Source organism: Rhinoderma darwinii, unplaced genomic scaffold, assembly GCF_050947455.1.
Source record: "Rhinoderma darwinii isolate aRhiDar2 unplaced genomic scaffold, aRhiDar2.hap1 Scaffold_442, whole genome shotgun sequence".
Lineage (NCBI taxonomy): Eukaryota > Metazoa > Chordata > Amphibia > Anura > Rhinodermatidae > Rhinoderma > Rhinoderma darwinii.
This window is the reverse complement of record NW_027463882.1, coordinates 14211-36414: the sequence shown is the minus strand read 5'-3', so window position 1 is coordinate 36414 and position 22204 is coordinate 14211. Positions and strand designations below refer to the sequence as shown.

At 48.1% G+C, this 22204-nt stretch overlaps 33 non-coding genes and 1 pseudogene across 33 annotated transcripts; all 34 read right to left on the bottom strand.

Annotated features, from left to right (window-relative positions):
* Window positions 1-239: 239 nt before the first annotated feature.
* On the bottom strand, window positions 240-403 carry LOC142714295 (U1 spliceosomal RNA). The gene has a single exon (XR_012870478.1). It is a non-coding gene; the product is annotated as a U1 spliceosomal RNA (small nuclear RNA).
* A 593-nt stretch (window positions 404-996) lies between these two features.
* Window positions 997-1160, bottom strand: LOC142714421 (U1 spliceosomal RNA). Its single transcript, XR_012870591.1, has one exon. It is a non-coding gene; the product is annotated as a U1 spliceosomal RNA (small nuclear RNA).
* Window positions 1161-1635: 475 nt separating this feature from the next.
* Window positions 1636-1799, bottom strand: LOC142714294 (U1 spliceosomal RNA). The gene has a single exon (XR_012870477.1). It is a non-coding gene; the product is annotated as a U1 spliceosomal RNA (small nuclear RNA).
* Window positions 1800-2266: 467 nt separating this feature from the next.
* Window positions 2267-2430, bottom strand: LOC142714538 (U1 spliceosomal RNA). Its single transcript, XR_012870698.1, has one exon. It is a non-coding gene; the product is annotated as a U1 spliceosomal RNA (small nuclear RNA).
* A 475-nt stretch (window positions 2431-2905) lies between these two features.
* Window positions 2906-3069, bottom strand: LOC142714539 (U1 spliceosomal RNA). The gene has a single exon (XR_012870699.1). It is a non-coding gene; the product is annotated as a U1 spliceosomal RNA (small nuclear RNA).
* A 475-nt stretch (window positions 3070-3544) lies between these two features.
* Window positions 3545-3708, bottom strand: LOC142714293 (U1 spliceosomal RNA). The gene has a single exon (XR_012870476.1). It is a non-coding gene; the product is annotated as a U1 spliceosomal RNA (small nuclear RNA).
* Window positions 3709-4183: 475 nt separating this feature from the next.
* On the bottom strand, window positions 4184-4347 carry LOC142714614 (U1 spliceosomal RNA). The gene has a single exon (XR_012870768.1). It is a non-coding gene; the product is annotated as a U1 spliceosomal RNA (small nuclear RNA).
* A 471-nt stretch (window positions 4348-4818) lies between these two features.
* LOC142714292 (U1 spliceosomal RNA) lies at window positions 4819-4982 on the bottom strand. Its single transcript, XR_012870475.1, has one exon. It is a non-coding gene; the product is annotated as a U1 spliceosomal RNA (small nuclear RNA).
* A 593-nt stretch (window positions 4983-5575) lies between these two features.
* Window positions 5576-5739, bottom strand: LOC142714409 (U1 spliceosomal RNA). The gene has a single exon (XR_012870580.1). It is a non-coding gene; the product is annotated as a U1 spliceosomal RNA (small nuclear RNA).
* A 475-nt stretch (window positions 5740-6214) lies between these two features.
* On the bottom strand, window positions 6215-6378 carry LOC142714291 (U1 spliceosomal RNA). Its single transcript, XR_012870474.1, has one exon. It is a non-coding gene; the product is annotated as a U1 spliceosomal RNA (small nuclear RNA).
* A 593-nt stretch (window positions 6379-6971) lies between these two features.
* Window positions 6972-7135, bottom strand: LOC142714394 (U1 spliceosomal RNA). Its single transcript, XR_012870568.1, has one exon. It is a non-coding gene; the product is annotated as a U1 spliceosomal RNA (small nuclear RNA).
* A 475-nt stretch (window positions 7136-7610) lies between these two features.
* Window positions 7611-7774, bottom strand: LOC142714290 (U1 spliceosomal RNA). Its single transcript, XR_012870473.1, has one exon. It is a non-coding gene; the product is annotated as a U1 spliceosomal RNA (small nuclear RNA).
* A 467-nt stretch (window positions 7775-8241) lies between these two features.
* On the bottom strand, window positions 8242-8405 carry LOC142714537 (U1 spliceosomal RNA). Its single transcript, XR_012870697.1, has one exon. It is a non-coding gene; the product is annotated as a U1 spliceosomal RNA (small nuclear RNA).
* A 593-nt stretch (window positions 8406-8998) lies between these two features.
* Window positions 8999-9162, bottom strand: LOC142714382 (U1 spliceosomal RNA). The gene has a single exon (XR_012870557.1). It is a non-coding gene; the product is annotated as a U1 spliceosomal RNA (small nuclear RNA).
* Window positions 9163-9637: 475 nt separating this feature from the next.
* LOC142714289 (U1 spliceosomal RNA) lies at window positions 9638-9801 on the bottom strand. The gene has a single exon (XR_012870472.1). It is a non-coding gene; the product is annotated as a U1 spliceosomal RNA (small nuclear RNA).
* Window positions 9802-10268: 467 nt separating this feature from the next.
* On the bottom strand, window positions 10269-10432 carry LOC142714563 (U1 spliceosomal RNA). Its single transcript, XR_012870721.1, has one exon. It is a non-coding gene; the product is annotated as a U1 spliceosomal RNA (small nuclear RNA).
* A 467-nt stretch (window positions 10433-10899) lies between these two features.
* On the bottom strand, window positions 10900-11063 carry LOC142714561 (U1 spliceosomal RNA). The gene has a single exon (XR_012870719.1). It is a non-coding gene; the product is annotated as a U1 spliceosomal RNA (small nuclear RNA).
* Window positions 11064-11538: 475 nt separating this feature from the next.
* On the bottom strand, window positions 11539-11702 carry LOC142714288 (U1 spliceosomal RNA). The gene has a single exon (XR_012870471.1). It is a non-coding gene; the product is annotated as a U1 spliceosomal RNA (small nuclear RNA).
* Window positions 11703-12169: 467 nt separating this feature from the next.
* Window positions 12170-12333, bottom strand: LOC142714536 (U1 spliceosomal RNA). The gene has a single exon (XR_012870696.1). It is a non-coding gene; the product is annotated as a U1 spliceosomal RNA (small nuclear RNA).
* Window positions 12334-12926: 593 nt separating this feature from the next.
* On the bottom strand, window positions 12927-13090 carry LOC142714370 (U1 spliceosomal RNA). The gene has a single exon (XR_012870546.1). It is a non-coding gene; the product is annotated as a U1 spliceosomal RNA (small nuclear RNA).
* Window positions 13091-13565: 475 nt separating this feature from the next.
* Window positions 13566-13729, bottom strand: LOC142714287 (U1 spliceosomal RNA). Its single transcript, XR_012870470.1, has one exon. It is a non-coding gene; the product is annotated as a U1 spliceosomal RNA (small nuclear RNA).
* Window positions 13730-14196: 467 nt separating this feature from the next.
* LOC142714560 (U1 spliceosomal RNA) lies at window positions 14197-14360 on the bottom strand. Its single transcript, XR_012870718.1, has one exon. It is a non-coding gene; the product is annotated as a U1 spliceosomal RNA (small nuclear RNA).
* Window positions 14361-14827: 467 nt separating this feature from the next.
* Window positions 14828-14991, bottom strand: LOC142714559 (U1 spliceosomal RNA). Its single transcript, XR_012870717.1, has one exon. It is a non-coding gene; the product is annotated as a U1 spliceosomal RNA (small nuclear RNA).
* A 475-nt stretch (window positions 14992-15466) lies between these two features.
* LOC142714284 (U1 spliceosomal RNA) lies at window positions 15467-15630 on the bottom strand. Its single transcript, XR_012870468.1, has one exon. It is a non-coding gene; the product is annotated as a U1 spliceosomal RNA (small nuclear RNA).
* Window positions 15631-16097: 467 nt separating this feature from the next.
* LOC142714501 (U1 spliceosomal RNA) lies at window positions 16098-16261 on the bottom strand. The gene has a single exon (XR_012870665.1). It is a non-coding gene; the product is annotated as a U1 spliceosomal RNA (small nuclear RNA).
* A 475-nt stretch (window positions 16262-16736) lies between these two features.
* Window positions 16737-16900, bottom strand: LOC142714283 (U1 spliceosomal RNA). Its single transcript, XR_012870467.1, has one exon. It is a non-coding gene; the product is annotated as a U1 spliceosomal RNA (small nuclear RNA).
* A 467-nt stretch (window positions 16901-17367) lies between these two features.
* Window positions 17368-17531, bottom strand: LOC142714500 (U1 spliceosomal RNA). Its single transcript, XR_012870664.1, has one exon. It is a non-coding gene; the product is annotated as a U1 spliceosomal RNA (small nuclear RNA).
* A 475-nt stretch (window positions 17532-18006) lies between these two features.
* On the bottom strand, window positions 18007-18170 carry LOC142714282 (U1 spliceosomal RNA). Its single transcript, XR_012870466.1, has one exon. It is a non-coding gene; the product is annotated as a U1 spliceosomal RNA (small nuclear RNA).
* Window positions 18171-18763: 593 nt separating this feature from the next.
* LOC142714627 (U1 spliceosomal RNA) lies at window positions 18764-18904 on the bottom strand (annotated as a pseudogene).
* A 475-nt stretch (window positions 18905-19379) lies between these two features.
* Window positions 19380-19543, bottom strand: LOC142714281 (U1 spliceosomal RNA). The gene has a single exon (XR_012870465.1). It is a non-coding gene; the product is annotated as a U1 spliceosomal RNA (small nuclear RNA).
* A 467-nt stretch (window positions 19544-20010) lies between these two features.
* LOC142714558 (U1 spliceosomal RNA) lies at window positions 20011-20174 on the bottom strand. The gene has a single exon (XR_012870716.1). It is a non-coding gene; the product is annotated as a U1 spliceosomal RNA (small nuclear RNA).
* Window positions 20175-20641: 467 nt separating this feature from the next.
* On the bottom strand, window positions 20642-20805 carry LOC142714499 (U1 spliceosomal RNA). The gene has a single exon (XR_012870663.1). It is a non-coding gene; the product is annotated as a U1 spliceosomal RNA (small nuclear RNA).
* A 475-nt stretch (window positions 20806-21280) lies between these two features.
* LOC142714280 (U1 spliceosomal RNA) lies at window positions 21281-21444 on the bottom strand. Its single transcript, XR_012870464.1, has one exon. It is a non-coding gene; the product is annotated as a U1 spliceosomal RNA (small nuclear RNA).
* Window positions 21445-21911: 467 nt separating this feature from the next.
* On the bottom strand, window positions 21912-22075 carry LOC142714358 (U1 spliceosomal RNA). The gene has a single exon (XR_012870535.1). It is a non-coding gene; the product is annotated as a U1 spliceosomal RNA (small nuclear RNA).
* Window positions 22076-22204: the final 129 nt, after the last annotated feature.

Genomic DNA, 22204 nt, shown 5'->3' with positions numbered 1-22204 from the left:
ACAGCAAAGGCACAGGTCCTACACTTTACGTTACACTCTGCACTAACATTGAGATAAAGCATCACATAGGAAAGCCACAAAACCAAAGGCAGCTGATAAGGGAGAGAGGAGTATCCAATCCTCTTGGCCACCCAGAGGTCAATTGATGGCTGGCTCGCTCGATCGATCGATCTAGCAAGTATCTCTGACTAGTAATAGTCAGCATTGATTAATAAGCACTGTTTTTCACCAGAGTAAATCAGGGGAAAGCGCGAACGCAGTCCCCCACTACCACAAATTATGCAGTCGAGTTTCCCGCATTTGGGGAAATCGCAGGGGTCAGCACACCCGAAGTGCAATGGATGAGCCTCACCCTGGGAGAACCACCTTAGTGATCATGGTATCTCCCCTGCCAGGTAAGTATGAGTTGCATAGCGCCTGCCAGAAAGGCTCCCCTCACAAGAGGCCCTACTAAGTCGCTGAGGATTTTTCCTGGTTTTTGGTCCGAAGCAGGCCAAAGATCACCTGTCTGGATCCAACTGCGCCAAAAAACGGATGCACCTCATTGTACGGAGCCAGGGGTGTGCAGGCACCCCAAATTCCATAAGACACAGGCTCAAGTCTAAGCACTTCCAAGATGCACAGCAACCAGGGTATTAGCATATGGGGCGGCGGCTTCTGGTCAGAGCATTGCCGTGCCGATGAAGCAGTCCCCACATTTGCATGCCGTCACCTGTGAGACAGAGAGGAAGGATAGGTTAGGTTAGGGAAAGGCTCGCCATGCCCTGACTTCTCGAAGCCCAGCAGAAAAAGAAACTTCACTGATCACACTGTTGTTCATCCACGAGGGGGAGACAAAGGCTGCGTATACAGCTAAATATAAAGAGATAATGTACCACATTTTGGATTGAAAAACAGCTTTGTTGACAATCGGTGGTTAAATCACAAGCATACAAGTACCTCTGACTAGTAACAGTCAGCATTGAATAATAAGCACTGTTTTTCACCAGAGTAAATCAGGGGAAAGCGCGAACGCAGTCCCCCACTACCACAAATTATGCAGTCGAGTTTCCCGCATTTGGGGAAATCGCAGGGGTCAGCACACCCGAAGTGCAATGGATGAGCCTCACCCTGGGAGAACCACCTTAATGATCATGGTATCTCCCCTGCCAGGTAAGTATGAGTTGCATAGCGCCTGCCAGACAGGCTCCCCTCACAAGAGGCCCTACTAAGTCGCTGAGGATTTTTCCTGGTTTTTGGTCCGAAGCAGGCCAAAGATCACCTGTCTGCATCCACCTTTTTGGATTGAAAGCAGCTTTGTTAACAATCAGTGGTCAAATCACAAGCATACAGTATACCGTCAACCAGCCCAATCAATCAATATCTTTGACACAGGCTCAAAGTAGCACAACATAGTACAGCAAAGGCACAGGTCCTACACTTTACGTTACACTCTGCACTAACATTGAGATAAAGCATCACATAGGAAAGCCACAAAACCAAAGGCAGCTGATAAGGGAGAGAGGAGTATCCAATCCTCTTGGCCACCCAGAGGTCAATTGATGGCTGGCTCGCTCGATCGATCGATCTAGCAAGTATCTCTGACTAGTAATAGTCAGCATTGAATAATAAGCACTGTTTTTCACCAGAGTAAATCAGGGGAAAGCGCGAACGCAGTCCCCCACTACCACAAATTATGCAGTCGAGTTTCCCGCATTTGGGGAAATCGCAGGGGTCAGCACACCCGAAGTGCAATGGATGAGCCTCACCCTGGGAGAACCACCTTAGTGATCATGGTATCTCCCCTGCCAGGTAAGTATGAGTTGCATAGCGCCTGCCAGACAGGCTCCCCTCACAAGAGGCCCTACTAAGTCGCTGAGGATTTTTCCTGGTTTTTGGTCCGAAGCAGGCCAAAGATCACCTGTCTGCATCCACCTTTTTGGATTGAAAGCAGCTTTGTTAACAATCAGTGGTCAAATCACAAGCATACAGTATACCATCAACCAGCCCAATCAATCAATATCTTTGACACAGGCTCAAAGTAGCACAACATAGTACAGCAAAGGCACAGGTCCTACACTTTACGTTACACTCTGCACTAACATTGAGATAAAGCATCACATAGGAAAGCCACAAAACCAAAGGCAGCTGATAAGGGAGAGAGGAGTATCCAATCCTCTTGGCCACCCAGAGGTCAATTGATGGCTGGCTCGCTCGATCTAGCAAGTATCTCTGACTAGTAATAGTCAGCATTGAATAATAAGCACTGTTTTTCACCAGAGTAAATCAGGGGAAAGCGCAAACGCAGTCCCCCACTACCACAAATTATGCAGTCGAGTTTCCCGCATTTGGGGAAATCGCAGGGGTCAGCACACCCGAAGTGCAATGGATGAGCCTCACCCTGGGAGAACCACCTTAGTGATCATGGTATCTCCCCTGCCAGGTAAGTATGAGTTGCATAGCGCCTGCCAGACAGGCTCCCCTCACAAGAGGCCCTACTAAGTCGCTGAGGATTTTTCCTGGTTTTTGGTCCGAAGCAGGCCAAAGATCACCTGTCTGCATCCACCTTTTTGGATTGAAAGCAGCTTTGTTAACAATCAGTGGTCAAATCACAAGCATACAGTATACCGTCAACCAGCCCAATCAATCAATATCTTTGACACAGGCTCAAAGTAGCACAACATAGTACAGCAAAGGCACAGGTCCTACACTTTACGTTACACTCTGCACTAACATTGAGATAAAGCATCACATAGGAAAGCCACAAAACCAAAGGCAGCTGATAAGGGAGAGAGGAGTATCCAATCCTCTTGGCCACCCAGAGGTCAATTGATGGCTGGCTCGCTCGATCGATCGATCTAGCAAGTATCTCTGACTAGTAATAGTCAGCATTGAATAATAAGCACTGTTTTTCACCAGAGTAAATCAGGGGAAAGCGCGAACGCAGTCCCCCACTACCACAAATTATGCAGTCGAGTTTCCCGCATTTGGGGAAATCGCAGGGGTCAGCACACCCGAAGTGCAATGGCTGAGCCTCACCCTGGGAGAACCACCTTAATGATCATGGTATCTCCCCTGCCAGGTAAGTATGAGTTGCATAGCGCCTGCCAGACAGGCTCCCCTCACAAGAGGCCCTACTAAGTCGCTGAGGATTTTTCCTGGTTTTTGGTCCGAAGCAGGCCAAAGATCACCTGTCTGCATCCACCTTTTTGGATTGAAAGCAGCTTTGTTAACAATCAGTGGTCAAATCACAAGCATACAGTATACCGTCAACCAGCCCAATCAATCAATATCTTTGACACAGGCTCAAAGTAGCACAACATAGTACAGCAAAGGCACAGGTCCTACACTTTACGTTACACTCTGCACTAACATTGAGATAAAGCATCACATAGGAAAGCCACAAAACCAAAGGCAGCTGATAAGGGAGAGAGGAGTATCCAATCCTCTTGGCCACCCAGAGGTCAATTGATGGCTGGCTCGCTCGATCGATCGATCTAGCAAGTATCTCTGACTAGTAATAGTCAGCATTGAATAATAAGCACTGTTTTTCACCAGAGTAAATCAGGGGAAAGCGCGAACGCAGTCCCCCACTACCACAAATTATGCAGTCGAGTTTCCCGCATTTGGGGAAATCGCAGGGGTCAGCACACCCGAAGTGCAATGGATGAGCCTCACCCTGGGAGAACCACCTTAGTGATCATGGTATCTCCCCTGCCAGGTAAGTATGAGTTGCATAGCGCCTGCCAGACAGGCTCCCCTCACAAGAGGCCCTACTAAGTCGCTGAGGATTTTTCCTGGTTTTTGGTCCGAAGCAGGCCAAAGATCACCTGTCTGCATCCACCTTTTTGGATTGAAAGCAGCTTTGTTAACAATCAGTGGTCAAATCACAAGCATACAGTATACCGTCAACCAGCCCAATCAATCAATATCTTTGACACAGGCTCAAAGTAGCACAACATAGTACAGCAAAGGCACAGGTCCTACACTTTACGTTACACTCTGCACTAACATTGAGATAAAGCATCACATAGGAAAGCCACAAAACCAAAGGCAGCTGATAAGGGAGAGAGGAGTATCCAATCCTCTTGGCCACCCAGAGGTCAATTGATGGCTGGCTCGCTCGATCGATCGATCTAGCAAGTATCTCTGACTAGTAATAGTCAGCATTGAATAATAAGCACTGTTTTTCACCAGAGTAAATCAGGGGAAAGCGCGAACGCAGTCCCCCACTACCACAAATTATGCAGTCGAGTTTCCCGCATTTGGGGAAATCGCAGGGGCCAGCACACCCGAAGTGCAATGGCTGAGCCTCACCCTGGGAGAACCACCTTAATGATCATGGTATCTCCCCTGCCAGGTAAGTATGAGTTGCATAGCGCCTGCCAGACAGGCTCCCCTCACAAGAGGCCCTACTAAGTCGCTGAGGATTTTTCCTGGTTTTTGGTCCGAAGCAGGCCAAAGATCACCTGTCTGCATCCACCTTTTTGGATTGAAAGCAGCTTTGTTAACAATCAGTGGTCAAATCACAAGCATACAGTATACCGTCAACCAGCCCAATCAATCAATATCTTTGACACAGGCTCAAAGTAGCACAACATAGTACAGCAAAGGCACAGGTCCTACACTTTACGTTACACTCTGCACTAACATTGAGATAAAGCATCACATAGGAAAGCCACAAAACCAAAGGCAGCTGATAAGGGAGAGAGGAGTATCCAATCCTCTTGGCCACCCAGAGGTCAATTGATGGCTGGCTCGATCGATCGATCTAGCAAGTATCTCTGACTAGTAATAGTCAGCATTGATTAATAAGCACTGTTTTTCACCAGAGTAAATCAGGGGAAAGCGCGAACGCAGTCCCCCACTACCACAAATTATGCAGTCGAGTTTCCCGCATTTGGGGAAATCGCAGGGGTCAGCACACCCGAAGTGCAATGGATGAGCCTCACCCTGGGAGAACCACCTTAGTGATCATGGTATCTCCCCTGCCAGGTAAGTATGAGTTGCATAGCGCCTGCCAGAAAGGCTCCCCTCACAAGAGGCCCTACTAAGTCGCTGAGGATTTTTCCTGGTTTTTGGTCCGAAGCAGGCCAAAGATCACCTGTCTGGATCCAACTGCGCCAAAAAACGGATGCACCTCATTGTACGGAGCCAGGGGTGTGCAGGCACCCCAAATTCCATAAGACACAGGCTCAAGTCTAAGCACTTCCAAGATGCACAGCAACCAGGGTATTAGCATATGGGGCGGCGGCTTCTGGTCAGAGCATTGCCGTGCCGATGAAGCAGTCCCCACATTTGCATGCCGTCACCTGTGAGACAGAGAGGAAGGATAGGTTAGGTTAGGGAAAGGCTCGCCATGCCCTGACTTCTCGAAGCCCAGCAGAAAAAGAAACTTCACTGATCACACTGTTGTTCATCCACGAGGGGGAGACAAAGGCTGCGTATACAGCTAAATATAAAGAGATAATGTACCACATTTTGGATTGAAAAACAGCTTTGTTGACAATCGGTGGTTAAATCACAAGCATACAAGTACCTCTGACTAGTAACAGTCAGCATTGAATAATAAGCACTGTTTTTCACCAGAGTAAATCAGGGGAAAGCGCGAACGCAGTCCCCCACTACCACAAATTATGCAGTCGAGTTTCCCGCATTTGGGGAAATCGCAGGGGTCAGCACACCCGAAGTGCAATGGATGAGCCTCACCCTGGGAGAACCACCTTAATGATCATGGTATCTCCCCTGCCAGGTAAGTATGAGTTGCATAGCGCCTGCCAGACAGGCTCCCCTCACAAGAGGCCCTACTAAGTCGCTGAGGATTTTTCCTGGTTTTTGGTCCGAAGCAGGCCAAAGATCACCTGTCTGCATCCACCTTTTTGGATTGAAAGCAGCTTTGTTAACAATCAGTGGTCAAATCACAAGCATACAGTATACCGTCAACCAGCCCAATCAATCAATATCTTTGACACAGGCTCAAAGTAGCACAACATAGTACAGCAAAGGCACAGGTCCTACACTTTACGTTACACTCTGCACTAACATTGAGATAAAGCATCACATAGGAAAGCCACAAAACCAAAGGCAGCTGATAAGGGAGAGAGGAGTATCCAATCCTCTTGGCCACCCAGAGGTCAATTGATGGCTGGCTCGCTCGATCGATCGATCTAGCAAGTATCTCTGACTAGTAATAGTCAGCATTGAATAATAAGCACTGTTTTTCACCAGAGTAAATCAGGGGAAAGCGCGAACGCAGTCCCCCACTACCACAAATTATGCAGTCGAGTTTCCCGCATTTGGGGAAATCGCAGGGGTCAGCACACCCGAAGTGCAATGGATGAGCCTCACCCTGGGAGAACCACCTTAGTGATCATGGTATCTCCCCTGCCAGGTAAGTATGAGTTGCATAGCGCCTGCCAGAAAGGCTCCCCTCACAAGAGGCCCTACTAAGTCGCTGAGGATTTTTCCTGGTTTTTGGTCCGAAGCAGGCCAAAGATCACCTGTCTGGATCCAACTGCGCCAAAAAACGGATGCACCTCATTGTACGGAGCCAGGGGTGTGCAGGCACCCCAAATTCCATAAGACACAGGCTCAAGTCTAAGCACTTCCAAGATGCACAGCAACCAGGGTATTAGCATATGGGGCGGCGGCTTCTGGTCAGAGCATTGCCGTGCCGATGAAGCAGTCCCCACATTTGCATGCCGTCACCTGTGAGACAGAGAGGAAGGATAGGTTAGGTTAGGGAAAGGCTCGCCATGCCCTGACTTCTCGAAGCCCAGCAGAAAAAGAAACTTCACTGATCACACTGTTGTTCATCCACGAGGGGGAGACAAAGGCTGCGTATACAGCTAAATATAAAGAGATAATGTACCACATTTTGGATTGAAAAACAGCTTTGTTGACAATCGGTGGTTAAATCACAAGCATACAAGTACCTCTGACTAGTAACAGTCAGCATTGAATAATAAGCACTGTTTTTCACCAGAGTAAATCAGGGGAAAGCGCGAACGCAGTCCCCCACTACCACAAATTATGCAGTCGAGTTTCCCGCATTTGGGGAAATCGCAGGGGTCAGCACACCCGAAGTGCAATGGATGAGCCTCACCCTGGGAGAACCACCTTAATGATCATGGTATCTCCCCTGCCAGGTAAGTATGAGTTGCATAGCGCCTGCCAGACAGGCTCCCCTCACAAGAGGCCCTACTAAGTCGCTGAGGATTTTTCCTGGTTTTTGGTCCGAAGCAGGCCAAAGATCACCTGTCTGCATCCACCTTTTTGGATTGAAAGCAGCTTTGTTAACAATCAGTGGTCAAATCACAAGCATACAGTATACCGTCAACCAGCCCAATCAATCAATATCTTTGACACAGGCTCAAAGTAGCACAACATAGTACAGCAAAGGCACAGGTCCTACACTTTACGTTACACTCTGCACTAACATTGAGATAAAGCATCACATAGGAAAGCCACAAAACCAAAGGCAGCTGATAAGGGAGAGAGGAGTATCCAATCCTCTTGGCCACCCAGAGGTCAATTGATGGCTGGCTCGCTCGATCGATCGATCTAGCAAGTATCTCTGACTAGTAATAGTCAGCATTGAATAATAAGCACTGTTTTTCACCAGAGTAAATCAGGGGAAAGCGCGAACGCAGTCCCCCACTACCACAAATTATGCAGTCGAGTTTCCCGCATTTGGGGAAATCGCAGGGGTCAGCACACCCGAAGTGCAATGGATGAGCCTCACCCTGGGAGAACCACCTTAGTGATCATGGTATCTCCCCTGCCAGGTAAGTATGAGTTGCATAGCGCCTGCCAGACAGGCTCCCCTCACAAGAGGCCCTACTAAGTCGCTGAGGATTTTTCCTGGTTTTTGGTCCGAAGCAGGCCAAAGATCACCTGTCTGCATCCACCTTTTTGGATTGAAAGCAGCTTTGTTAACAATCAGTGGTCAAATCACAAGCATACAGTATACCGTCAACCAGCCCAATCAATCAATATCTTTGACACAGGCTCAAAGTAGCACAACATAGTACAGCAAAGGCACAGGTCCTACACTTTACGTTACACTCTGCACTAACATTGAGATAAAGCATCACATAGGAAAGCCACAAAACCAAAGGCAGCTGATAAGGGAGAGAGGAGTATCCAATCCTCTTGGCCACCCAGAGGTCAATTGATGGCTGGCTCGCTCGATCTAGCAAGTATCTCTGACTAGTAATAGTCAGCATTGAATAATAAGCACTGTTTTTCACCAGAGTAAATCAGGGGAAAGCGCAAACGCAGTCCCCCACTACCACAAATTATGCAGTCGAGTTTCCCGCATTTGGGGAAATCGCAGGGGTCAGCACACCCGAAGTGCAATGGATGAGCCTCACCCTGGGAGAACCACCTTAGTGATCATGGTATCTCCCCTGCCAGGTAAGTATGAGTTGCATAGCGCCTGCCAGAAAGGCTCCCCTCACAAGAGGCCCTACTAAGTCGCTGAGGATTTTTCCTGGTTTTTGGTCCGAAGCAGGCCAAAGATCACCTGTCTGGATCCAACTGCGCCAAAAAACGGATGCACCTCATTGTACGGAGCCAGGGGTGTGCAGGCACCCCAAATTCCATAAGACACAGGCTCAAGTCTAAGCACTTCCAAGATGCACAGCAACCAGGGTATTAGCATATGGGGCGGCGGCTTCTGGTCAGAGCATTGCCGTGCCGATGAAGCAGTCCCCACATTTGCATGCCGTCACCTGTGAGACAGAGAGGAAGGATAGGTTAGGTTAGGGAAAGGCTCGCCATGCCCTGACTTCTCGAAGCCCAGCAGAAAAAGAAACTTCACTGATCACACTGTTGTTCATCCACGAGGGGGAGACAAAGGCTGCGTATACAGCTAAATATAAAGAGATAATGTACCACATTTTGGATTGAAAAACAGCTTTGTTGACAATCGGTGGTTAAATCACAAGCATACAAGTACCTCTGACTAGTAACAGTCAGCATTGAATAATAAGCACTGTTTTTCACCAGAGTAAATCAGGGGAAAGCGCGAACGCAGTCCCCCACTACCACAAATTATGCAGTCGAGTTTCCCGCATTTGGGGAAATCGCAGGGGTCAGCACACCCGAAGTGCAATGGATGAGCCTCACCCTGGGAGAACCACCTTAATGATCATGGTATCTCCCCTGCCAGGTAAGTATGAGTTGCATAGCGCCTGCCAGACAGGCTCCCCTCACAAGAGGCCCTACTAAGTCGCTGAGGATTTTTCCTGGTTTTTGGTCCGAAGCAGGCCAAAGATCACCTGTCTGCATCCACCTTTTTGGATTGAAAGCAGCTTTGTTAACAATCAGTGGTCAAATCACAAGCATACAGTATACCGTCAACCAGCCCAATCAATCAATATCTTTGACACAGGCTCAAAGTAGCACAACATAGTACAGCAAAGGCACAGGTCCTACACTTTACGTTACACTCTGCACTAACATTGAGATAAAGCATCACATAGGAAAGCCACAAAACCAAAGGCAGCTGATAAGGGAGAGAGGAGTATCCAATCCTCTTGGCCACCCAGAGGTCAATTGATGGCTGGCTCGCTCGATCGATCGATCTAGCAAGTATCTCTGACTAGTAATAGTCAGCATTGAATAATAAGCACTGTTTTTCACCAGAGTAAATCAGGGGAAAGCGCGAACGCAGTCCCCCACTACCACAAATTATGCAGTCGAGTTTCCCGCATTTGGGGAAATCGCAGGGGTCAGCACACCCGAAGTGCAATGGATGAGCCTCACCCTGGGAGAACCACCTTAGTGATCATGGTATCTCCCCTGCCAGGTAAGTATGAGTTGCATAGCGCCTGCCAGACAGGCTCCCCTCACAAGAGGCCCTACTAAGTCGCTGAGGATTTTTCCTGGTTTTTGGTCCGAAGCAGGCCAAAGATCACCTGTCTGCATCCACCTTTTTGGATTGAAAGCAGCTTTGTTAACAATCAGTGGTCAAATCACAAGCATACAGTATACCGTCAACCAGCCCAATCAATCAATATCTTTGACACAGGCTCAAAGTAGCACAACATAGTACAGCAAAGGCACAGGTCCTACACTTTACGTTACACTCTGCACTAACATTGAGATAAAGCATCACATAGGAAAGCCACAAAACCAAAGGCAGCTGATAAGGGAGAGAGGAGTATCCAATCCTCTTGGCCACCCAGAGGTCAATTGATGGCTGGCTCGCTCGATCTAGCAAGTATCTCTGACTAGTAATAGTCAGCATTGAATAATAAGCACTGTTTTTCACCAGAGTAAATCAGGGGAAAGCGCAAACGCAGTCCCCCACTACCACAAATTATGCAGTCGAGTTTCCCGCATTTGGGGAAATCGCAGGGGTCAGCACACCCGAAGTGCAATGGCTGAGCCTCACCCTGGGAGAACCACCTTAATGATCATGGTATCTCCCCTGCCAGGTAAGTATGAGTTGCATAGCGCCTGCCAGACAGGCTCCCCTCACAAGAGGCCCTACTAAGTCGCTGAGGATTTTTCCTGGTTTTTGGTCCGAAGCAGGCCAAAGATCACCTGTCTGCATCCACCTTTTTGGATTGAAAGCAGCTTTGTTAACAATCAGTGGTCAAATCACAAGCATACAGTATACCGTCAACCAGCCCAATCAATCAATATCTTTGACACAGGCTCAAAGTAGCACAACATAGTACAGCAAAGGCACAGGTCCTACACTTTACGTTACACTCTGCACTAACATTGAGATAAAGCATCACATAGGAAAGCCACAAAACCAAAGGCAGCTGATAAGGGAGAGAGGAGTATCCAATCCTCTTGGCCACCCAGAGGTCAATTGATGGCTGGCTCGCTCGATCTAGCAAGTATCTCTGACTAGTAATAGTCAGCATTGAATAATAAGCACTGTTTTTCACCAGAGTAAATCAGGGGAAAGCGCAAACGCAGTCCCCCACTACCACAAATTATGCAGTCGAGTTTCCCGCATTTGGGGAAATCGCAGGGGTCAGCACACCCGAAGTGCAATGGCTGAGCCTCACCCTGGGAGAACCACCTTAATGATCATGGTATCTCCCCTGCCAGGTAAGTATGAGTTGCATAGCGCCTGCCAGACAGGCTCCCCTCACAAGAGGCCCTACTAAGTCGCTGAGGATTTTTCCTGGTTTTTGGTCCGAAGCAGGCCAAAGATCACCTGTCTGCATCCACCTTTTTGGATTGAAAGCAGCTTTGTTAACAATCAGTGGTCAAATCACAAGCATACAGTATACCGTCAACCAGCCCAATCAATCAATATCTTTGACACAGGCTCAAAGTAGCACAACATAGTACAGCAAAGGCACAGGTCCTACACTTTACGTTACACTCTGCACTAACATTGAGATAAAGCATCACATAGGAAAGCCACAAAACCAAAGGCAGCTGATAAGGGAGAGAGGAGTATCCAATCCTCTTGGCCACCCAGAGGTCAATTGATGGCTGGCTCGCTCGATCGATCGATCTAGCAAGTATCTCTGACTAGTAATAGTCAGCATTGAATAATAAGCACTGTTTTTCACCAGAGTAAATCAGGGGAAAGCGCGAACGCAGTCCCCCACTACCACAAATTATGCAGTCGAGTTTCCCGCATTTGGGGAAATCGCAGGGGTCAGCACACCCGAAGTGCAATGGATGAGCCTCACCCTGGGAGAACCACCTTAGTGATCATGGTATCTCCCCTGCCAGGTAAGTATGAGTTGCATAGCGCCTGCCAGACAGGCTCCCCTCACAAGAGGCCCTACTAAGTCGCTGAGGATTTTTCCTGGTTTTTGGTCCGAAGCAGGCCAAAGATCACCTGTCTGCATCCACCTTTTTGGATTGAAAGCAGCTTTGTTAACAATCAGTGGTCAAATCACAAGCATACAGTATACCGTCAACCAGCCCAATCAATCAATATCTTTGACACAGGCTCAAAGTAGCACAACATAGTACAGCAAAGGCACAGGTCCTACACTTTACGTTACACTCTGCACTAACATTGAGATAAAGCATCACATAGGAAAGCCACAAAACCAAAGGCAGCTGATAAGGGAGAGAGGAGTATCCAATCCTCTTGGCCACCCAGAGGTCAATTGATGGCTGGCTCGCTCGATCTAGCAAGTATCTCTGACTAGTAATAGTCAGCATTGAATAATAAGCACTGTTTTTCACCAGAGTAAATCAGGGGAAAGCGCAAACGCAGTCCCCCACTACCACAAATTATGCAGTCGAGTTTCCCGCATTTGGGGAAATCGCAGGGGTCAGCACACCCGAAGTGCAATGGATGAGCCTCACCCTGGGAGAACCACCTTAGTGATCATGGTATCTCCCCTGCCAGGTAAGTATGAGTTGCATAGCGCCTGCCAGAAAGGCTCCCCTCACAAGAGGCCCTACTAAGTCGCTGAGGATTTTTCCTGGTTTTTGGTCCGAAGCAGGCCAAAGATCACCTGTCTGGATCCAACTGCGCCAAAAAACGGATGCACCTCATTGTACGGAGCCAGGGGTGTGCAGGCACCCCAAATTCCATAAGACACAGGCTCAAGTCTAAGCACTTCCAAGATGCACAGCAACCAGGGTATTAGCATATGGGGCGGCGGCTTCTGGTCAGAGCATTGCCGTGCCGATGAAGCAGTCCCCACATTTGCATGCCGTCACCTGTGAGACAGAGAGGAAGGATAGGTTAGGTTAGGGAAAGGCTCGCCATGCCCTGACTTCTCGAAGCCCAGCAGAAAAAGAAACTTCACTGATCACACTGTTGTTCATCCACGAGGGGGAGACAAAGGCTGCGTATACAGCTAAATATAAAGAGATAATGTACCACATTTTGGATTGAAAAACAGCTTTGTTGACAATCGGTGGTTAAATCACAAGCATACAAGTACCTCTGACTAGTAACAGTCAGCATTGAATAATAAGCACTGTTTTTCACCAGAGTAAATCAGGGGAAAGCGCGAACGCAGTCCCCCACTACCACAAATTATGCAGTCGAGTTTCCCGCATTTGGGGAAATCGCAGGGGTCAGCACACCCGAAGTGCAATGGATGAGCCTCACCCTGGGAGAACCACCTTAATGATCATGGTATCTCCCCTGCCAGGTAAGTATGAGTTGCATAGCGCCTGCCAGACAGGCTCCCCTCACAAGAGGCCCTACTAAGTCGCTGAGGATTTTTCCTGGTTTTTGGTCCGAAGCAGGCCAAAGATCACCTGTCTGCATCCACCTTTTTGGATTGAAAGCAGCTTTGTTAACAATCAGTGGTCAAATCACAAGCATACAGTATACCGTCAACCAGCCCAATCAATCAATATCTTTGACACAGGCTCAAAGTAGCACAACATAGTACAGCAAAGGCACAGGTCCTACACTTTACGTTACACTCTGCACTAACATTGAGATAAAGCATCACATAGGAAAGCCACAAAACCAAAGGCAGCTGATAAGGGAGAGAGGAGTATCCAATCCTCTTGGCCACCCAGAGGTCAATTGATGGCTGGCTCGCTCGATCGATCGATCTAGCAAGTATCTCTGACTAGTAATAGTCAGCATTGAATAATAAGCACTGTTTTTCACCAGAGTAAATCAGGGGAAAGCGCGAACGCAGTCCCCCACTACCACAAATTATGCAGTCGAGTTTCCCGCATTTGGGGAAATCGCAGGGGTCAGCACACCCGAAGTGCAATGGATGAGCCTCACCCTGGGAGAACCACCTTAGTGATCATGGTATCTCCCCTGCCAGGTAAGTATGAGTTGCATAGCGCCTGCCAGACAGGCTCCCCTCACAAGAGGCCCTACTAAGTCGCTGAGGATTTTTCCTGGTTTTTGGTCCGAAGCAGGCCAAAGATCACCTGTCTGCATCCACCTTTTTGGATTGAAAGCAGCTTTGTTAACAATCAGTGGTCAAATCACAAGCATACAGTATACCGTCAACCAGCCCAATCAATCAATATCTTTGACACAGGCTCAAAGTAGCACAACATAGTACAGCAAAGGCACAGGTCCTACACTTTACGTTACACTCTGCACTAACATTGAGATAAAGCATCACATAGGAAAGCCACAAAACCAAAGGCAGCTGATAAGGGAGAGAGGAGTATCCAATCCTCTTGGCCACCCAGAGGTCAATTGATGGCTGGCTCGCTCGATCTAGCAAGTATCTCTGACTAGTAATAGTCAGCATTGAATAATAAGCACTGTTTTTCACCAGAGTAAATCAGGGGAAAGCGCAAACGCAGTCCCCCACTACCACAAATTATGCAGTCGAGTTTCCCGCATTTGGGGAAATCGCAGGGGTCAGCACACCCGAAGTGCAATGGCTGAGCCTCACCCTGGGAGAACCACCTTAATGATCATGGTATCTCCCCTGCCAGGTAAGTATGAGTTGCATAGCGCCTGCCAGACAGGCTCCCCTCACAAGAGGCCCTACTAAGTCGCTGAGGATTTTTCCTGGTTTTTGGTCCGAAGCAGGCCAAAGATCACCTGTCTGCATCCACCTTTTTGGATTGAAAGCAGCTTTGTTAACAATCAGTGGTCAAATCACAAGCATACAGTATACCGTCAACCAGCCCAATCAATCAATATCTTTGACACAGGCTCAAAGTAGCACAACATAGTACAGCAAAGGCACAGGTCCTACACTTTACGTTACACTCTGCACTAACATTGAGATAAAGCATCACATAGGAAAGCCACAAAACCAAAGGCAGCTGATAAGGGAGAGAGGAGTATCCAATCCTCTTGGCCACCCAGAGGTCAATTGATGGCTGGCTCGCTCGATCTAGCAAGTATCTCTGACTAGTAATAGTCAGCATTGAATAATAAGCACTGTTTTTCACCAGAGTAAATCAGGGGAAAGCGCAAACGCAGTCCCCCACTACCACAAATTATGCAGTCGAGTTTCCCGCATTTGGGGAAATCGCAGGGGTCAGCACACCCGAAGTGCAATGGCTGAGCCTCACCCTGGGAGAACCACCTTAATGATCATGGTATCTCCCCTGCCAGGTAAGTATGAGTTGCATAGCGCCTGCCAGACAGGCTCCCCTCACAAGAGGCCCTACTAAGTCGCTGAGGATTTTTCCTGGTTTTTGGTCCGAAGCAGGCCAAAGATCACCTGTCTGCATCCACCTTTTTGGATTGAAAGCAGCTTTGTTAACAATCAGTGGTCAAATCACAAGCATACAGTATACCGTCAACCAGCCCAATCAATCAATATCTTTGACACAGGCTCAAAGTAGCACAACATAGTACAGCAAAGGCACAGGTCCTACACTTTACGTTACACTCTGCACTAACATTGAGATAAAGCATCACATAGGAAAGCCACAAAACCAAAGGCAGCTGATAAGGGAGAGAGGAGTATCCAATCCTCTTGGCCACCCAGAGGTCAATTGATGGCTGGCTCGCTCGATCGATCGATCTAGCAAGTATCTCTGACTAGTAATAGTCAGCATTGAATAATAAGCACTGTTTTTCACCAGAGTAAATCAGGGGAAAGCGCGAACGCAGTCCCCCACTACCACAAATTATGCAGTCGAGTTTCCCGCATTTGGGGAAATCGCAGGGGTCAGCACACCCGAAGTGCAATGGATGAGCCTCACCCTGGGAGAACCACCTTAGTGATCATGGTATCTCCCCTGCCAGGTAAGTATGAGTTGCATAGCGCCTGCCAGACAGGCTCCCCTCACAAGAGGCCCTACTAAGTCGCTGAGGATTTTTCCTGGTTTTTGGTCCGAAGCAGGCCAAAGATCACCTGTCTGCATCCACCTTTTTGGATTGAAAGCAGCTTTGTTAACAATCAGTGGTCAAATCACAAGCATACAGTATACCGTCAACCAGCCCAATCAATCAATATCTTTGACACAGGCTCAAAGTAGCACAACATAGTACAGCAAAGGCACAGGTCCTACACTTTACGTTACACTCTGCACTAACATTGAGATAAAGCATCACATAGGAAAGCCACAAAACCAAAGGCAGCTGATAAGGGAGAGAGGAGTATCCAATCCTCTTGGCCACCCAGAGGTCAATTGATGGCTGGCTCGCTCGATCTAGCAAGTATCTCTGACTAGTAATAGTCAGCATTGAATAATAAGCACTGTTTTTCACCAGAGTAAATCAGGGGAAAGCGCAAACGCAGTCCCCCACTACCACAAATTATGCAGTCGAGTTTCCCGCATTTGGGGAAATCGCAGGGGTCAGCACACCCGAAGTGCAATGGATGAGCCTCACCCTGGGAGAACCACCTTAATGATCATGGTATCTCCCCTGCCAGGTAAGTATGAGTTGCATAGCGCCTGCCAGACAGGCTCCCCTCACAAGAGGCCCTACTAAGTCGCTGAGGATTTTTCCTGGTTTTTGGTCCGAAGCAGGCCAAAGATCACCTGTCTGCATCCACCTTTTTGGATTGAAAGCAGCTTTGTTAACAATCAGTGGTCAAATCACAAGCATACAGTATACCGTCAACCAGCCCAATCAATCAATATCTTTGACACAGGCTCAAAGTAGCACAACATAGTACAGCAAAGGCACAGGTCCTACACTTTACGTTACACTCTGCACTAACATTGAGATAAAGCATCACATAGGAAAGCCACAAAACCAAAGGCAGCTGATAAGGGAGAGAGGAGTATCCAATCCTCTTGGCCACCCAGAGGTCAATTGATGGCTGGCTCGCTCGATCGATCGATCTAGCAAGTATCTCTGACTAGTAATAGTCAGCATTGAATAATAAGCACTGTTTTTCACCAGAGTAAATCAGGGGAAAGCGCGAACGCAGTCCCCCACTACCACAAATTATGCAGTCGAGTTTCCCGCATTTGGGGAAATCGCAGGGGTCAGCACACCCGAAGTGCAATGGATGAGCCTCACCCTGGGAGAACCACCTTAGTGATCATGGTATCTCCCCTGCCAGGTAAGTATGAGTTGCATAGCGCCTGCCAGACAGGCTCCCCTCACAAGAGGCCCTACTAAGTCGCTGAGGATTTTTCCTGGTTTTTGGTCCGAAGCAGGCCAAAGATCACCTGTCTGCATCCACCTTTTTGGATTGAAAGCAGCTTTGTTAACAATCAGTGGTCAAATCACAAGCATACAGTATACCGTCAACCAGCCCAATCAATCAATATCTTTGACACAGGCTCAAAGTAGCACAACATAGTACAGCAAAGGCACAGGTCCTACACTTTACGTTACACTCTGCACTAACATTGAGATAAAGCATCACATAGGAAAGCCACAAAACCAAAGGCAGCTGATAAGGGAGAGAGGAGTATCCAATCCTCTTGGCCACCCAGAGGTCAATTGATGGCTGGCTCGCTCGATCTAGCAAGTATCTCTGACTAGTAATAGTCAGCATTGAATAATAAGCACTGTTTTTCACCAGAGTAAATCAGGGGAAAGCGCAAACGCAGTCCCCCACTACCACAAATTATGCAGTCGAGTTTCCCGCATTTGGGGAAATCGCAGGGGTCAGCACACCCGAAGTGCAATGGATGAGCCTCACCCTGGGAGAACCACCTTAATGATCATGGTATCTCCCCTGCCAGGTAAGTATGAGTTGCATAGCGCCTGCCAGACAGGCTCCCCTCACAAGAGGCCCTACTAAGTCGCTGAGGATTTTTCCTGGTTTTTGGTCCGAAGCAGGCCAAAGATCACCTGTCTGCATCCACCTTTTTGGATTGAAAGCAGCTTTGTTAACAATCAGTGGTCAAATCACAAGCATACAGTATACCGTCAACCAGCCCAATCAATCAATATCTTTGACACAGGCTCAAAGTAGCACAACATAGTACAGCAAAGGCACAGGTCCTACACTTTACGTTACACTCTGCACTAACATTGAGATAAAGCATCACATAGGAAAGCCACAAAACCAAAGGCAGCTGATAAGGGAGAGAGGAGTATCCAATCCTCTTGGCCACCCAGAGGTCAATTGATGGCTGGCTCGCTCGATCGATCGATCTAGCAAGTATCTCTGACTAGTAATAGTCAGCATTGAATAATAAGCACTGTTTTTCACCAGAGTAAATCAGGGGAAAGCGCGAACGCAGTCCCCCACTACCACAAATTATGCAGTCGAGTTTCCCGCATTTGGGGAAATCGCAGGGGTCAGCACACCCGAAGTGCAATGGATGAGCCTCACCCTGGGAGAACCACCTTAGTGATCATGGTATCTCCCCTGCCAGGTAAGTATGAGTTGCATAGCGCCTGCCAGAAAGGCTCCCCTCACAAGAGGCCCTACTAAGTCGCTGAGGATTTTTCCTGGTTTTTGGTCCGAAGCAGGCCAAAGATCACCTGTCTGGATCCAACTGCGCCAAAAAACGGATGCACCTCATTGTACGGAGCCAGGGGTGTGCAGGCACCCCAAATTCCATAAGACACAGGCTCAAGTCTAAGCACTTCCAAGATGCACAGCAACCAGGGTATTAGCATATGGGGCGGCGGCTTCTGGTCAGAGCATTGCCGTGCCGATGAAGCAGTCCCCACATTTGCATGCCGTCACCTGTGAGACAGAGAGGAAGGATAGGTTAGGTTAGGGAAAGGCTCGCCATGCCCTGACTTCTCGAAGCCCAGCAGAAAAAGAAACTTCACTGATCACACTGTTGTTCATCCACGAGGGGGAGACAAAGGCTGCGTATACAGCTAAATATAAAGAGATAATGTACCACATTTTGGATTGAAAAACAGCTTTGTTGACAATCGGTGGTTAAATCACAAGCATACAAGTACCTCTGACTAGTAACAGTCAGCATTGAATAATAAGCACTGTTTTTCACCAGAGTAAATCAGGGGAAAGCGCGAACGCAGTCCCCCACTACCACAAATTATGCAGTCGAGTTTCCCGCATTTGGGGAAATCGCAATGGATGAGCCTCACCCTGGGAGAACCACCTTAATGATCATGGTATCTCCCCTGCCAGGTAAGTATGAGTTGCATAGCGCCTGCCAGACAGGCTCCCCTCACAAGAGGCCCTACTAAGTCGCTGAGGATTTTTCCTGGTTTTTGGTCCGAAGCAGGCCAAAGATCACCTGTCTGCATCCACCTTTTTGGATTGAAAGCAGCTTTGTTAACAATCAGTGGTCAAATCACAAGCATACAGTATACCGTCAACCAGCCCAATCAATCAATATCTTTGACACAGGCTCAAAGTAGCACAACATAGTACAGCAAAGGCACAGGTCCTACACTTTACGTTACACTCTGCACTAACATTGAGATAAAGCATCACATAGGAAAGCCACAAAACCAAAGGCAGCTGATAAGGGAGAGAGGAGTATCCAATCCTCTTGGCCACCCAGAGGTCAATTGATGGCTGGCTCGCTCGATCGATCGATCTAGCAAGTATCTCTGACTAGTAATAGTCAGCATTGAATAATAAGCACTGTTTTTCACCAGAGTAAATCAGGGGAAAGCGCGAACGCAGTCCCCCACTACCACAAATTATGCAGTCGAGTTTCCCGCATTTGGGGAAATCGCAGGGGTCAGCACACCCGAAGTGCAATGGATGAGCCTCACCCTGGGAGAACCACCTTAGTGATCATGGTATCTCCCCTGCCAGGTAAGTATGAGTTGCATAGCGCCTGCCAGACAGGCTCCCCTCACAAGAGGCCCTACTAAGTCGCTGAGGATTTTTCCTGGTTTTTGGTCCGAAGCAGGCCAAAGATCACCTGTCTGCATCCACCTTTTTGGATTGAAAGCAGCTTTGTTAACAATCAGTGGTCAAATCACAAGCATACAGTATACCGTCAACCAGCCCAATCAATCAATATCTTTGACACAGGCTCAAAGTAGCACAACATAGTACAGCAAAGGCACAGGTCCTACACTTTACGTTACACTCTGCACTAACATTGAGATAAAGCATCACATAGGAAAGCCACAAAACCAAAGGCAGCTGATAAGGGAGAGAGGAGTATCCAATCCTCTTGGCCACCCAGAGGTCAATTGATGGCTGGCTCGCTCGATCTAGCAAGTATCTCTGACTAGTAATAGTCAGCATTGAATAATAAGCACTGTTTTTCACCAGAGTAAATCAGGGGAAAGCGCAAACGCAGTCCCCCACTACCACAAATTATGCAGTCGAGTTTCCCGCATTTGGGGAAATCGCAGGGGTCAGCACACCCGAAGTGCAATGGCTGAGCCTCACCCTGGGAGAACCACCTTAATGATCATGGTATCTCCCCTGCCAGGTAAGTATGAGTTGCATAGCGCCTGCCAGACAGGCTCCCCTCACAAGAGGCCCTACTAAGTCGCTGAGGATTTTTCCTGGTTTTTGGTCCGAAGCAGGCCAAAGATCACCTGTCTGCATCCACCTTTTTGGATTGAAAGCAGCTTTGTTAACAATCAGTGGTCAAATCACAAGCATACAGTATACCGTCAACCAGCCCAATCAATCAATATCTTTGACACAGGCTCAAAGTAGCACAACATAGTACAGCAAAGGCACAGGTCCTACACTTTACGTTACACTCTGCACTAACATTGAGATAAAGCATCACATAGGAAAGCCACAAAACCAAAGGCAGCTGATAAGGGAGAGAGGAGTATCCAATCCTCTTGGCCACCCAGAGGTCAATTGATGGCTGGCTCGCTCGATCTAGCAAGTATCTCTGACTAGTAATAGTCAGCATTGAATAATAAGCACTGTTTTTCACCAGAGTAAATCAGGGGAAAGCGCAAACGCAGTCCCCCACTACCACAAATTATGCAGTCGAGTTTCCCGCATTTGGGGAAATCGCAGGGGTCAGCACACCCGAAGTGCAATGGATGAGCCTCACCCTGGGAGAACCACCTTAATGATCATGGTATCTCCCCTGCCAGGTAAGTATGAGTTGCATAGCGCCTGCCAGACAGGCTCCCCTCACAAGAGGCCCTACTAAGTCGCTGAGGATTTTTCCTGGTTTTTGGTCCGAAGCAGGCCAAAGATCACCTGTCTGCATCCACCTTTTTGGATTGAAAGCAGCTTTGTTAACAATCAGTGGTCAAATCACAAGCATACAGTATACCGTCAACCAGCCCAATCAATCAATATCTTTGACACAGGCTCAAAGTAGCACAACATAGTACAGCAAAGGCACAGGTCCTACACTTTACGTTACACTCTGCACTAACATTGAGATAAAGCATCACATAGGAAAGCCACAAAACCAAAGGCAGCTGATAAGGGAGAGAGGAGTATCCAATCCTCTTGGCCACCCAGAGGTCAATTGATGGCTGGCTCGCTCGATCGATCGATCTAGCAAGTATCTCTGACTAGTAATAGTCAGCATTGAATAATAAGCACTGTTTTTCACCAGAGTAAATCAGGGGAAAGCGCGAACGCAGTCCCCCACTACCACAAATTATGCAGTCGAGTTTCCCGCATTTGGGGAAATCGCAGGGGTCAGCACACCCGAAGTGCAATGGATGAGCCTCACCCTGGGAGAACCACCTTAGTGATCATGGTATCTCCCCTGCCAGGTAAGTATGAGTTGCATAGCGCCTGCCAGACAGGCTCCCCTCACAAGAGGCCCTACTAAGTCGCTGAGGATTTTTCCTGGTTTTTGGTCCGAAGCAGGCCAAAGATCACCTGTCTGCATCCACCTTTTTGGATTGAAAGCAGCTTTGTTAACAATCAGTGGTCAAATCACAAGCATACAGTATACCGTCAACCAGCCCAATCAATCAATATCTTTGACACAGGCTCAAAGTAGCACAACATAGTACAGCAAAGGCACAGGTCCTACACTTTACGTTACACTCTGCACTAACATTGAGATAAAGCATCACATAGGAAAGCCACAAAACCAAAGGCAGCTGATAAGGGAGAGAGGAGTATCCAATCCTCTTGGCCACCCAGAGGTCAATTGATGGCTGGCTCGCTCGATCTAGCAAGTATCTCTGACTAGTAATAGTCAGCATTGAATAATAAGCACTGTTTTTCACCAGAGTAAATCAGGGGAAAGCGCGAACGCAGTCCCCCACTACCACAAATTATGCAGTCGAGTTTCCCGCATTTGGGGAAATCGCAGGGGTCAGCACACCCGAAGTGCAATGGATGAGCCTCACCCTGGGAGAACCACCTTAATGATCATGGTATCTCCCCTGCCAGGTAAGTATGAGTTGCATAGCGCCTGCCAGACAGGCTCCCCTCACAAGAGGCCCTACTAAGTCGCTGAGGATTTTTCCTGGTTTTTGGTCCGAAGCAGGCCAAAGATCACCTGTCTGCATCCACCTTTTTGGATTGAA